Genomic DNA, 12,485 nt, shown 5'->3' on the forward strand with positions numbered 1-12,485 from the left:
TGATTTGATTTGCATACGGCCCTTCTTCAGAGCATTCAGCTGCAGTGGCTATTGAACTCTGAGACAGCTTGTCCGCAAAGTGGGTGAGGCTCTTCATGTTTTAAGAGATGACATATAGGGAAAGTGTCAGTAGCCTACAGCGACAGGACTGAGACTGAGCAGGACACCATAGACGTTCAAGTTTTCACTAATGCTGTAGGAGATTGTACAGAAACTGTTAGAACAGCAGCCCCACACACTAGCCCAAGCCTATAACATCGCCTGCCGCCATGAAACCACCAAGCGGGCAGTGTCATATGTTACCGGCCTCATGCATTCAGGGGCACGCAGCATGACTTAGTGGAGGCTCCGTGCTGCTGTGATCAGGGAGGGAACCGAGGAGGAGGAAGCAGAGACTGCTGCAGCATTCCCAGCACCCAGCTGGAAACCTAATATATAAGCCTCAGAGACAGCTCGCTAGGTGGCTTGAGAGACTTTGTGAGTACAACTTCGAGATCATCCATCGCCCCGGCCGGCAACGCAGACAGCAAGACCCTCCCGCCAGTCCTGTCCATGTAAGCTGCCAGGCCTCTCCCTTCATCCAGTGAACGTCAGTCACCAGGCTGTGCAGTGCGAGTTGGACTCTGACATCAACCGGATGATGCTGAGTCCAGTGGGGGTAGAAGGACACTCGGCGTCCCCAGCTGTGAGTCTAGTGGGGGTAGACGAAGCCTTGCCCGCTGACATGGACAACTTAAAGCCCCCTGAGAGAATCTACCTGACTAAGACCCACAACACTGAACTGTTTTTGCGGCTGGTCCCTAGAGGAGCTGCGACAGGCCCAGAAAGCTGATCCAGATATTGGACCTATCAGCACATGGATGGAGGCCAGCGAAGAGTGCCCCCCATGGGTAACACATGGGTCTCCCCATGCAGTCCAGCCACAAAGACAAACTGGAGCCAGTGGAAGCGGCTCTACATCTGAGATGGAATACTGGTTAGGTGGTTCTTCTGCCTGGAAGACACCCAGTTTTATCCACAAGTTGTGCTGCCTTGGGCCTTCTGGCCTGATGTTATGAGAGAAATGCATGGAGGGCAAGTTGGTGGACATTTTGGTGTGGCACTGTGGCCCGGCTGCAAACCCAATACTTCTGGTACCAAAAGAGAGAGGACGGCACCCTCTGGTGTTTCACCTGTACCGGCTGCACGTCCAAAGCCAGGCCCCACAAGACACAACAAGCCCTCACGGGTACTGTTCAAATTGGAGCTCTCATGGAGCACATCTCCTTGGACATCATGGGGCCACTGACCAAGACAGAGTGCAACAACTGTTATGTGCTCATGATACAAGACTATTTCACAAAATGGGTGTAAGCCTTCCTTCTACCCAATGAGCAGGCTGTAACTGTGGCTGAAGTGCTGGCCTCAGAGTGGGTGTGCCGTTATGGAGTGCCACAGACGCTGCACAGTGACCAAGGCCGGAACTTCGAGTCTGAAGTGCTCCAGAAAATGTGCACGCTGTTTGGTATCGAGAAAACGCACACCACACCTTTTCTGACCTCAGTCTGATGGCCAAGTTGAAAATTTCAATGCCGCCGTGCAAAAGATTCTGGCCACAACAGCCAAGCATTGCCACTGGGACTGGGACCTCATGATCTCCTGTGCTGTAGTGGCCTACAGAGTGACAAAGCACAGTGCAACTGGTTTCACTCCCAACTTCATGATGTTTGGCCAAGAAGTGAGTGAGCCAGTGGACTTGGTAGCTGGCCTGCCTCTGGACCCTGAGACAACCAATTAAGCCCCTGAGTATGTCCAACACCTCCGAGAGTGCCTGGAGCTGGTGCACCAAATCACCAAAGACACTCTTGGTGAGTCTGTGAAACGTAGACAATGTGACAAGAACTGCTGCCACACACAGTATCAGATTGGTGATGCTGTGTGGTACCTCAATCAAAGGCAAAAGGAAAATCAAGAACAAGGTCAGGAAGTTCCTTCCGTCATACGAAGGACCATATTTCGACCTGGGACATCTGGACGATCTGGTATATCGCATCCAGAGAGGCCCGAAGACCAAGGTTAAAGTGGTCCACCATGACCAGCTGAAGCTATCGCTGTCGTGACCCACTGGATAACGCCTGGGCCATGGAGCAGACTCGGAGCTGGATGCCAGTGGAGGTGTCACCCCCAGCCTTGGACGTGGATCCTACAGACCTGGGTCTGTCCCAGCTGTTCTCCAATACTGATACTGAGGAAGCCGGCAGCTGCACCTCATCAGATCCAGCAGTCGACATTCCTGCAGCTGCCGCTTCACACCCCTCCACTTTTCCTCATCTGGACTCTGCTGCTCCTGGGGACCCTCAGGATAGCGGGGGTGGTGTGGTGGAGCAACATTACCAGAGCCATCGCTCTCAGAGACCTAGCCGCCAGCGAAGACCACCCGCCAGCTATAGTGAGTGGGTGGCTCACACTCACTCGCTCATTTTCAGGGTTTCAAATAAGGTGAACTGTTACTTGTACTCATACTTGTATATGTTCTTATATATATGTATATATATATACAGTGGTGGCCAAAGTTATTAGAACACTTGGCATATTTGAGAGGTTTCATTTTTTTCTGTTGTATTGGCCATTAAAATACCCATAAAACGAATGAAATTCCTACAAAGTCATCATTATGCTCTATAAACCATAGAATAGAGCCATCATAAGGAGATTTAGTTCATTTTCCTTACAAAAAACAAGCTAGGCCTATTTCACTGTCAATGTCACACAATCATGTTCCTTCACAGAAGAAGCCAAATTACTTGTGTAATCATTGTCAGGTGTGATCGTGGTTAAATTGATGGTGATGCAAGAGTCTTAGGACACAGCTGTGTGATTCTTTTGAATGTAAAAGGCCTATCCTGCTCATTAAGTTATGGGTAACATCAGGGTTTTGTCACTGAGGCCACACCACCAACTGGTATAAATTCAAAGCCTCTAGAAGTAGTCTTGAAACATATGTTGCTCTTTGAACATGGCTAAGGTGAAGAAGGAGCTAATGAGTGAGCAACAGGTTCGAATAAAGGCCCTTTTTGATGCTGGCTGGAGTTACCGCCGCATAGCCATGGACTTGAGATGCAGTCCAAGCACTGTAAAGTACACTTTAGACCGCCATGATGCCACCAATTCACACTAAAACCAACTCAAGCCTTTGAGTTGCTGAAGGTATGGGATAACATTAGTGTTGAAATTCTCAGGAAATATATTAACACTATGCCAGAGAGATGTGCTGCTGTAACAGCATTCTCCTCTCTCTCTCTCACCACCATCAGAGAGTCCAGCTCCACTCCCATAACGTCACTGGCCTTGCGGATCAATCTGTTCAGTCTTTTTGCGTCAGCTACCCTCAGCCTGCTGCCCCAGCACCCAACAGCATAGAGTATAGCACTGGCCACCACAGACTCATAAAACATCCTGAGCATGGTCCGGCAGATGTTGAATGACCTCATTCATCTCAGAAAATAGAGACGACTCTATCCCTTCCTGTTAGTGTTCTTAACCCAGTCCAGTTTATTATCAGAGTGGACTGGATGGAAACAGGGGTCAATGGCACCTTGGTCCTCCTCAGGTCCACAACCAGTTCCTTGGTCTTTGTCACATTGAGCTGGAGATGGTTCCGCTCACACCATGTGACAAAGTTGTCCACAGTAGTCCTGTACTCATCCTCAGCACCTTCACTGATACGTCCAACTATTGCTGAGTCATTTGAGAACTTCTGAAGATGACAGGTCCCTGTGCAGTAGTTGAAGTCCGTGGTGTAGAGGGTGAAGAGGAAGGGAGGAGGGGAGGAGGGCACTCCCCTGTGGGGCCCGATTGTTGCTGACCACTCTATCTGATACACAGTGTTGTAAGCGCACATACTGTGGTCTGCCAGTCAGATAGTCAATAATCCAGGTGGGGGGGAATCCACCTGCATCGCTGTCAGCTTCTCACCCAGTAGAGCCAGACGGATGGTGTTGAATGCACTGGAGAAGTCAAAAAACATGACTCAGACAGTGCTCGCTGGTTTGTCCAGATGGGCGTAGACACGGTTGAGCAGGTAGATGATGACATCCTCAACTCCAAGTTTGGGCTGATAGGCGAACTGTAGGGGGTCCAAGAGTGGTTTGACCAAGGGCCGGAGCTGCACCAAGACAAGTCTCTCCAGGGTCTTCATGATGTGGGAGGTCAGTGCCACAAGTCTGTAGTCCTTGAAGCCACAGGGACGCATCATCTTCGGCACAGGGACAAAGTAGGACGTCTTCCACATCACAGGGACCCTCTGTAGACTCAGGCTCATGCTGAAGACATGTTGAAGTACTCCACATAGCTGGGGGGCACAAGCTTTGAGCACCTTGGGGCTGACACCATCAGGACCCGCAGCCTTGCCCGAGTGGAGTCTCACCAGCTGTCTCCTAACGTGGTCAGCTGTGATGCTCACTGTAGAGGTGACAGGTACGGGAGGGGGAGGTGTAGAGTCAATTGGTTGTAGTATGTAGTGAGTTTGGAGAACAGGGGAGGAGGAGTGGGGAGGGATTTCACAGGAGGAAGAAAGGCTGTAAGGAGGAGGAGGGGGTGGAGAAGGTGGTAGGGTGCAGGGGCCTCAGTATCAAATCTGTTAAAAAACAGATTGAGTTCATTGGCCCGGTCGACGCTGCCTTCAACAACTCTATTGCCAGCTGACCTGAATCCAGTGATGGTCCTCATTCCTCTCCAGACCTCTCTCGTGTTATTCTGCTGAAGTTTCCGCTCGAGCTTCCTCCTGTAGTTTTCTTTACCCTCCCTGATCTTCACCTTTAGGTGTCCCGGTATTGTTCTCACTTCCTTCCTGTTGCCAGCTCTGAAAGCCCTCTTCTTTTCATTGAGGATTTCTTTGATGTCCTTTGTTGCCCACGACTTGTTATTTGGGAAACAATGCACAGTATCAGCTGGAACAGTGGAGTCCACACAAAAGTTGATGTATCCTGTGATGCACTCTGTGAGCCCATCAATGTCCTCTCCACGCGGCTCACAAAGTGACTGCCAGTCCGTGACCTCAATACATCCCTGAAGTGTCTCATAAGCTTCCTCCGATCATCTCCTCACTGTCCTTGTGGTCGCAGGCTGGCTCTTCACCAGAGGCACATAACAGGGGTTGAGGTGCACCAGGTTGTGGTCTGATCTACCCAGTGGGGGGAGGGGAGAGGTGCGGTATGCATCCTTCACATTAGCATACAACAAGTCCAGGGTCCTCTCCTCTCTTGTAGGACAGTTCACATACTGTGTGAAGTTGGGCAGTGCTATATCCATGGTGACGTGGTTGAAGTCACCCGAGATAGCAATGAATGCACTCGGGTGTTGAGTCTGTAACTGGGCTATGGCGGAGTGGATGACATCACACCCTGACGTCGGGTTGGCAAAGGGAGGAATGTAAACAGTCACCACAACATGTGAAAACTCCCGAGGCAGATAATATGGTCGGAGTTTGAACGGCAAACAGTTCAATGTCCGGGCAACAGATACACTCTTTGATGGTAATATGAGCAGGACTGAAGTTCACGACTTTAACTTGGTCGTGAACTTCAATCTCGTATTTCAACTAAACAGTGCACCAAAATCTGATTCTGGATGCAGTTCATGCAAGGCAAGGCATGGCAAGTTTGTTTATATAGCACATTTCAGACACAAGGAAACTCAAAGTGCTTTACAGGGGCATAAAAATTACATTAAAAGACATTAAAAATTGCATTTAAAATATATTAAAAACAAGTAGGAAGACATTAAGAAACCAAAAAAGTTAAGAAATAGGAAAGTAAGCTAAAATAGAATAGGTCTAAAAGACACAAGACTAAAGAATAGAATTCACAGTGCAGTTCAAAGCCTTGAAATTGCTTCAGTGAAAGGCTGTGGCAAACAGAAAGGTCCTTGATTTAAAAGAGGTGAGAGTTGGAGCAGACCTGCAGTTTTCTGGGAGTTTGTTCTAGATGTGTGGCGCAATAATTGAATGCTGCTTGTCCATGTTTAGTTTTGACTCTAGGGATTGAAAGCAGTCCTGTACCTGACAACCTCAGAGGACTAGATGGTTCATAACGTAGTAGCAGATCAAAAATGTATTTGGCCCGAAACCATACAGTGCTTTATAAACCAACAGGATTTTTAAATCTATTCTTTGACTGACAGGAAGCCAGTGTAAAGATCTAAGAACTGGAGTAATGTGATTTATTTATTTATTTATTTGATTAGGACAATGCACATTAATCAACATTGAAAAGCATCAATGTAAATATGCCGGAGTTAGCATCCCTTCATCCGTTGTCCTAAGGCAGGTATCATAGAAAAAAACATACAAACATAACACAATTACATAAAACATGTAGAAATCTTACCAAAAAATAAGTCCTGCTTCACATCAAAGTTAAAAGTCCATACACAAAGTAGAGAAGACAAAGAGGTTACCCATGAGAGCAGGTCTGAGTTGTTTTCAACCACTGCTTAACGGTCTTTTTAAAGGTGGTGTAATTGTCACAGTTTCTAACATGAGCTGGCAGTGTGTTCCAAGACTGTGTTCCTCTGATGGTAACCACCATTTGGCCAAATTTAGTCCTGCGCCGTTGTACATCACAGTCTCCCCTAGTCAGTGCTCTGGTGATTACTCTAGAGGATTTTTTCTTAATGAAGTCCTGTAATGGTGGAGGGGCTAGTCCATTCAAAACCTTAAAGATGAGACAAACATCCAAAAACAACTCATAGCTGTTGAAGTCCAAGATTTTGTACTTGTCAATAATTTTACAATAATGGTAGTGTATAGGTTTTTTGTCAAAAGTTTTAAGTGTTCTCTTGAAGAGAGACTTGATTGATTTTAAAGTACTCTCTGATGTATGTGACCATGTTGTATAACAGTAGGAAATGTGAGTAAGTATCATTGCATGCATATAGGTCTTCCCTGACTCCATAGTCAGGAAAGGTCTTATATGTTTGAAATTTGACAAGTTAAATTTAATTGTATTTGTGACTTTTTTAACATGTTGCTTAAAATTAAGATTAGAATCGAAGATTACCTCAAGGTACTTAAAGTATTCAACCACATCAAGTCTCTCTCCACCCACCATGACTGATGGTTGCTGTCCCTCTGTTGGCTGTCGGGAGAAAAACATACAGACTGGTTTTTTTCTATTCAAATGTAAACAACAGTTTTGGAGCCAATGGGACACTGGCACCATGGCTCCTGAGAGTATTGCAGCAGCTTCTTGAATTGAGTTGGCATGACAGATCTACTTTTTTAGTTCTTGTTAGGACTCGAGCAGTAGCGTTCTGAATCAGCTGCAGCTATCTGGTGGATTTTTAGATAGTCCTGTGAAGATAACTGCCTGGACAAGTTTTTCCAGATCCTGCTGAGACCTAAATCCTAAACCCAATGGTTATGTAAATTTGTGTGTCATCTACATAACTATGGTAACATATTTTGGTAATTTTTTCCATTATCTGAGCTAGAGGAAGCATGTAAATGATGAATAGTAGAGGCCCCAGTATGGAGCCCTGGGGTACTCCGCTTGTCAGATGTGTAATTACCTATAGACACAAAGCAGTCTCTATCATTAAGATAGGATTTAAACCAATGTAGTGCTGTACCAGAGAGTCACACCCAGTTTCCCAGTAGGTCCAGTAGTATATTGTGGTCAACTGTGTCAAATGCAGCACTGAGATCCAGTAATACTAAGATGATGCGATGAATAGTATACAGCAGGGGTCCTTCAAAATTATCGCTCAAAGGTCTGCATCTGATTTTTATAAAGGTCAGTGGTCTGGATTGATTGGCGATTCTGCCATATGTACAGGACTAACAGAGGATCGAAATGTCGTTCCCTCAGACCCACAGTGTGAAAAGAAAGGACAAAAGATAGAAAATATGTATAAAATAAAAATAAAATAAATAGACAATAAAAAAATAAGTGTAAAGAGGGAGCTCAGAGAGTTCAGCCTCCTGACAGCCTTGCGTATGAAGCTGTTGCTGGTGGAGGAGGTACAGAAGCTCCGGTACATTCTCCTGGAAGGCAGGAGACTGAAAAAACTGTGAGGGGTGGGTGAAGTCACCCACAATCCTGACTGCTTTTCAGGCTAGGGGGCTGTTGTAAATGTCCAGGAAGTGGGGAGTGATGCACCAATGATCTTTCCTGCTGCGTTCACTATGCGCTGCAGGGTTTTGCGATTTGAGGTGGTGCAACTTCCAACCCACAAAGTGATGCAGCTGGTCAGGATGCTTTCAATGGTACCTCAGTAGAAGGAGCACATGATGGGTGTTGGGGCTCTCGCTCTCCTCAGTTTGCGGAGGAAGTAGAGGTACCGCTGCGCTCTCTTGGCTATTGATGCAGTGCTGTTGCTCCAGGAGAGGTCGTCCGTGATGTGCACATCCAGAAATTTGATGTTGCTCACGCTCTCCACAGCAGGGCCGTTGATGGTCAGTGGGTGGTGTTGGGTGCATGTTCTCCGGAAGTCAATGACCAACTCCTTGTCTTCTCCACATTTAGGGAGAGATTGTTATCACATCACCACGTGGCTAGTTGGTTCACCTTATTTTGGTAGTTTGTCTCCTCGTTGTTGTTAATGAGACCAACCACCGTTGTGTCATCCACAGACTTGATGAAGAGGTTGGTGCTGTAGTTTGGTTTGCAGTCATGCGTCAGCAGAGTGAAGAACAGGGGACTGAGCACACATCCTTGAATGGGCCCCTGTGCTGTGTGATGACACACAGTGTGATGGTGCTTGTGATGTTTTGTTGCTCACCCAAACTCCTTGTGGTATCCCTGTGAGGAAATCAAGCAACCAATGGCAGAGAGAGGTTTTCAGTCCCAACTGGTCCAGTTTGTGTATTAGCTGATGGGGGATGATGGTGTTGAATGCTGAACTAAAGTCTATGAACAGCATTCTCACATAAGAGTATTTTGTGTCCAGGTGGGTAAGGGCAGAGTGGAGAGCAGAGGAAATTGCATTGTCAGTTGACCGGTTAGCCCGATATGCAAACTGAAAGGGGTACAGGGAGGGAGGGAGGATGGATTTGATGTGCTGCATGACTAAACTTTCAAAGCATTTCATGATGACCCTCTTTTTGGCATATTGCTGTTTGGCTCTTCTGATGCCACTTGACTGGCTGCATCACTGGCTCTGAAGGTCATATTCCGGGTTCTCAGGAGTCAATGGACCTCCCCTGTCAGCCATGGCTTCTGATTGGCCTGTGTGGTGATTGTCCTGGTGTCAATCATGCCCTTGATACATTCGGTGATATAAGCTAGTGACAGTCTTTGTGTATTCCGTCAGTGGTGTGAAAGCAGTCCTGGAGTGCTGCGGTGGAGCCTTCTAGCCAGATATGGACCTGCTTCCGAACTGGTTTGGCGTTTTTCACCCGCGATCTGTATGCAGGCATTAGCATGACAGTGATGTGGTCAGAGAGGCCGATGTGGAGGAGGGGAGAAGCCTTGTATGCTCCTTTGTGGGTTGTATAAACCAGGTCCAGTGTGTTGTTTCCCCTTTTTGGAAAATCAATGTGTTGCTGTATGTTTGGAAGCACAATCTTAAGGTTTGCATGGTTGAAATCCAAAGCCAGAATCAGAAATCCATCTTGATGAGCTGTCTGTTACTCACTAATGGCATGGTAAAGTTTGCTGAGTGCCTCACTTCTATCATTGTTGTTGGGAGTGGGTGGAATATAAACAGCGACTAACAGAATGACTGTAAATTCCCTCGGCAGATAGAAAGGTCGGCACTTCACGATCACAAACTTACCCAGGGGTGAACAGTGTTTACAAACCACCACAGCTTCCCGACACCACGCGTTATTGATGTAAACACAGAATAACAAAATAATATTTAATTTTGAATTAATTAACGTCACATATTTTACATATCAAATTTACTAATTATTTATTTCAAAATGCAGTGGTAAAACAACTTGAAAAATATAGGCTGCTTGTTGTACAAGAATATGTGTAACCATGTGTAATCATATGTGTTTACCATACCCATACACTCCCCAATGAACTCATATTTTTATTATATTCTAGTCAGGTCAAGTCAGGTTTCGAATATGGTCATAAAAAAGCTGTATATACGAAATATATTTAAAACCTGCTAAAGTCGAACTACTAATTATATTTCCTGTAGAGGATCTATTTAAAGACAAAGCATTTCATGCGGAAACCTATGTTGCACATCATATCTGGCCGATTATGACAGTAAAATCATTGTATAATCTAAGTTTATTACATTTTCATTTTAATATATTTTAATATTTAATATATTTAAGTGTGCTGTTAATAACTGCCAACGATAACTGAAACATGGCTAATATTCATTGTGGGAAAGCTCTATTATAGAGTCAATACACAATTTAATTTGTGCTGGCTGAAATTGAGTGTTGTAGCAGTAATCCTAATTTACACAAGGAAAACACACACTCTTCTACAAATGTATCCTTTTACAATATAGTTAGTTATAACACCAAATTTGACTATACAATGAGAATTATAGTACAAGGATTTATAAAGTCACTGAGACAACTTCTCTAAAACAGTGTTTATTGTTCAAAAACGAACAAGTCAAGAAAAGCAACCACTTTGTTGCAGTAAGACTAATTAACTGATCAGAAACAAAGCATCAATTAGATTCTGACCATTTTCAATGAAATCATGAGAACAGTTTCAGTGAAACTGCTTGAAGTTGTAACATTTTGGGTAGCACTGAATTATGGTGACATTTTGCAAAACACAGAAAGCTTGCTCAAATTATAAATGAAAAACTAGGAAGCAGCGAACTAGCCCTGGTCATCAGTTACATACATACAGCTGTCCAGTTCTTGCCATCATTCTCATCCTCATTATTTATCATCACCATAACCATTGTATACCAGTGTTTGTATGTGTCACATAGGGTGGACCTGAGACAGGCAGAAGTTGTCTGAGATGATGTAACTGTGCGTTGCAGGATCAATGTCTGGTACATGTTGGTCAAACTTCACAGTGGCACATTGTGGCTTTCTTTCAAGCCATTTGAGTCTCTGTATGAGAGCAGCTTTTCCACCAGGTTGTTGTATCATCGATGGAAGGGCACAGAAAGGCATGCTGCTGATGGAGGTGGTCATTTACAGCTCTCTTTACTGGTAAAGCATGAACTTTTTCTCAGCTGTCTTCATATGTAAGGAATTAATCCCCTTGCTTTTTTAGACAGGAATCTGGAAGAGGACAAAAGAAAATAAAGTGCAATTACATTTTACCAGGTGGTTACTAAAATGAATGGCATGTAGGTATTAGAGTGATTGCTATGTGGTTATGTTAGCTGGTAACTATACTTAGCAGGAGGGGGACTGCTCTTTCCCTTGATTCAGTTGCAGATCAGTCGGCCTCGCCGGTCAGGGTCAACATCTTTAAGGGGTAGACTGGAAAGTCACATGAGATTTTTGCCATCTTCTTTTAATGTAGTGTTTTTTTTTCCAATTTCAGCAAAAAGTTCTCAATTTTACAGTGCTAAGTAAATATTACTCATACACTTGATCAGAGAAAAACAGACACACTGCAAAAAAGGATTTCTAAGAAAGTAAAAAAAACCTTGTTTCTGGCAAGTTATTATTTTTTGCCAAAATAGAAAAATGATCTTGACAAGCAAGTTTTGCATTAGAAAAATTATCTAATTTTAAGAAAATGTATCTAGCTTTGTCTTAATAAGATAGTACAACTAATATTAAGCTAGAATTTCTAGTAACAAGCTACAACAATGGTTTGGATTAAATCACAGCACAGCACATTGTTTTACTTATTTTAAGAAAAAGACCAATTGCACAACTTCTCAATCTAACAAATAAATGAAATGACACAAATTATAATTGAATTCATCTTTTTTTATTCACTGCAGTAGCAAAACCATGCACTGATCTATGCACAACATCTATACAACAAAATGTGAAGGGTTCCTTTGAACAAAACAAAAGTTATAAAAGTGTACACACTTTTGCACATCAGTCAAAAAACAAACAAAAATCCATCTGAGGGCACAACATGAAACAGTGTACCTGTTATAATGCATCAAGTGAGGCTTTGTGTTGTCCAATCATATCACTCAGGTAATATTTCGTAGTGACATATGTTATATCCTTGTGAGTAAAACTGTAATATGGAGTGAAATCTACAAGGTTATCAGCAGATACCAGTTCTGTTGCTTGTGCCATGTTTGGAATCTCTATTTTATATGCCATGTAGTCTCTGTCATAGCAAATAGTATTGTGCTGCTGAGACTCAAAACAATAGAGGGATGAATTTATTATATAGATATTTCTCACAAGTCCAAATTCAGGTAGATCATTAGAATTGACAGCACTTAGAATCAATGACTTCTCCCGTATGTATTTAGGCCCTCATTTTTTCTTTTAAGTAAGGCATGTTGCTTATTTCGATGTTGGTTCCAAAGTAAACTCATTTGAAAAAATTGGATGTTCAAAACTACTTGCATTCTGACAACATTCA

The sequence above is a fragment of the Pagrus pagrus genome (genome assembly GCF_965226575.1).
Source record: "Pagrus pagrus genome assembly, chromosome: 17".
NCBI classification, from domain to species: Eukaryota; Metazoa; Chordata; class Actinopteri; order Spariformes; family Sparidae; genus Pagrus; species Pagrus pagrus.